Source organism: Meles meles, chromosome 14 (genome assembly GCF_922984935.1).
Source record: "Meles meles chromosome 14, mMelMel3.1 paternal haplotype, whole genome shotgun sequence".
NCBI lineage: Eukaryota > Metazoa > Chordata > Mammalia > Carnivora > Mustelidae > Meles > Meles meles.
The window spans coordinates 39,648,344-39,651,042 of record NC_060079.1 but is presented as its reverse complement, the minus strand read 5'-3'; the positions used below and the strand labels follow the sequence as shown (position 1 = coordinate 39,651,042).

General features: G+C 44.0%; 1 pseudogene; it reads left to right on the top strand.

The window, feature by feature from the left end:
* The first annotated feature begins 2,068 nt into the window (after positions 1-2,068).
* On the top strand, positions 2,069-2,494 carry LOC123956056 (annotated as a pseudogene).
* The last annotated feature ends 205 nt before the right edge of the window (positions 2,495-2,699 follow it).

Genomic DNA, 2,699 nt, shown 5'->3' with positions numbered 1-2,699 from the left:
CCAAAAGAGGCAGCAGATAAAGAAAAGTCTGAGAGTATCTTACCAACAAGCCCACCTGTCTGTTTACTACTAATAAGCATCTTTTGACACCTCAAACAATTGCAAAGATTCTGCCCTTAGCCCAAACTCTAATCAGGCTCCTCCCCTCAACTTTCAACTAGGACAAAACTTTTGAACTACCGGTTCATTTCTGCATTGTCCAATTTCAGCAAGAATCCTGTTAAGTTAGTTTATCCCTCATCCTCTACATGTTGTCCCTCTGATCGCCAATTTCATTTTCTACCATCTCCCAGGTGATGTCCAATCGCCCTTGCTTGCCTTCAGCAAGGATCCTGGTAGGTCAGTTTTGCCGGAATCCTCTTACCTCTGATGTTTCCTCTTGGTAATTTGCCATCCACTGACTCCCACCCTGTTCCTTGACCCTAAATTCTCATTTCTTCAGGTTGCAATCAGAGTTGAGCCTATCCCTCTCTTCCACTGCAAGACCCCACTGCAGGGTCCCCACCTCTATGGTGATAATCCCCGTGAATAAAGTCTGTCTTAACCATTCTCTAAGCGTCATGATTTTTTCTCTTTAACAGCATCAGCATTTAGATGCAGATTTAGAAAGATGACCCAAACTTCAGTCCACATAACATAAATCTGCCAAACCACAATGAAGTGGGACCCATGATATCACAGCATCTGGTGAAATAATTGTCTTACTTTTGAGCAAGTTCTCTAAGTGGATCGAAAGTTGTTGCACTGGTTTCTGGCTACATTGAAGGCAAAGATGTTGATGGAACCTCCAGGAGGGAAGTCTGCTGCCAATTCTATTAGAGGGCCCCCTTGAATCTTTGGTTAACCTTTATCAAGTCCTGTAAGAGTTGTTCAAAACAGCTGGTCAGGAAGGATTTTGGGCTTCTGGGGCTGGAATATATGTGAAACTATTAAATGTTTTAGTACCATACATGCATAGAGAAGACAGGAGCATATATGTCCGCTAACCCATTCTGAAGGCACAGTTTCGTCACCAGCTCTTATCCATAGCGAATCCACATGAAAAATCGTATTTGTGGGTTGTCTACACCACAATAGCAAAGCCCTAGATGTATGGCCAGGAGAAAGGAAATGATGAAGCTGTACAATGTCTTGGAGATAGCCAGGACTGCTTCAAAGAGATAGAGGCTCTGTTACCCAGAGCACAGCCTGTCTTCTCACTAACAATCAGCCCATGAAAGCCTGTCATTGGGGCTCCTCCTACATGTGTTGGAGCTCTGAGAATCGGTGGTTTGATAGTGAGCATTGAGTTGAAAATTATGCGTCTCAGACATCAGCAGAGACCCAGGAACCAATCAAACCTGAATACCTGAGGACAGACAGAATGGGATGGCATGATCGGATTTAAGCACATTTACTAACTCACCTTCCAACCATCCGACTATTAATAATTGTAGTTCTTCAACAGAGAGGAAAATGCATTAAAGAGGCTGCTGTGAGTCACTTTGTTTCATCCTATAGGTGAAAACAAATGTGATCTAAGGAACTCTTCCTTTGTCATTGTAAAACAGCATCCTTCCGTCTGTTCATAGCAGTAGATCTGTGTTGATTTCATGATTTTAAGAACATATTATAGTTACTTAAGAGGCGGCTATTGGTGAAACCTGGGTAGGGGATCTACAGGAACTCTTTTGTGACTTCATATGAGTCTCACATAAGAGGTTTTTAAAAATCAATCAAAACAAAACAAAAAATCCTTCTGCATACAAATTTGTCTCGATGTATATCCAGTGACTGATGAGAAAAAGATTATCTACGTTATTAGTGAAGTGTTTCCCTTTCTATCTTTGTTCCAGATTGCTACGTTACCTACTGTTTCAAGGTAATAATAGAGGAGGTGTGAGGACAGTCCAGTCTATGGAAGCGCAATATCAGGGCAGAAACGTATGAAGACTCTTGGATACTTGTCACTGGCTGTCGCTTGCTCCCTTCCTTCTCAGTACCTGTTCCCGGGGTCCCCAAGGAGTAGTAGGCAGAGTGGAAGCAGGGTCCAAGTGTCACAGTGGCGCACTCACATTGTTGTCAGAGAATGGAGAATGGGGAGGAGGATTCTGCAAGGAGAGGCCCAGTAACAACCGCGTCCGAAGATGAACAAGCAGTAAAAAATCTCAACGTAGACAGGACCAACCAGGAAAATGAAAAAAGAAAAGGATAAAAAGGAGCAAGTTGCTAATATAGGAGAGCCCTTGGCCCTCCCTTTGGAAGCTGGTGACTACTCTGTGCCGAGAGTAAATCCTAGGCAGTTCAGTGTTAGGCAGCCCATCCAGCAGTGTGGGTGGGACATGATTCCCAGGCTTGGAGCCGCAAGGATGAGAGAAGGAATATGGAAACGACTGGGCAGGTGGTGAGACAGCGGATGGAACAGTTGAGGGAAAAGCAATTCAGTCACAGTCTGCGGGCAGTTAGCCCTGACCCTCCGCACCATGACCATCATGCGTTTTGCCTTGTGCTCTGAATCCTGATTTTTTTTTCCCCCTGAAGTTAACTGGAAGACACTCATGCTTCCTAACCTTACATGTGCTTGATGTACCTTTGTTGTAAACCTTTTGGTGTCGCATGTCTCCTGTGGGTCTCCTATGACCAGCTTCTAACTGAACATTGCATTTGACCCAATCTGTAAGATTCTGTCAGATGGAGAGTTTTACCCTATTGCATGGCAA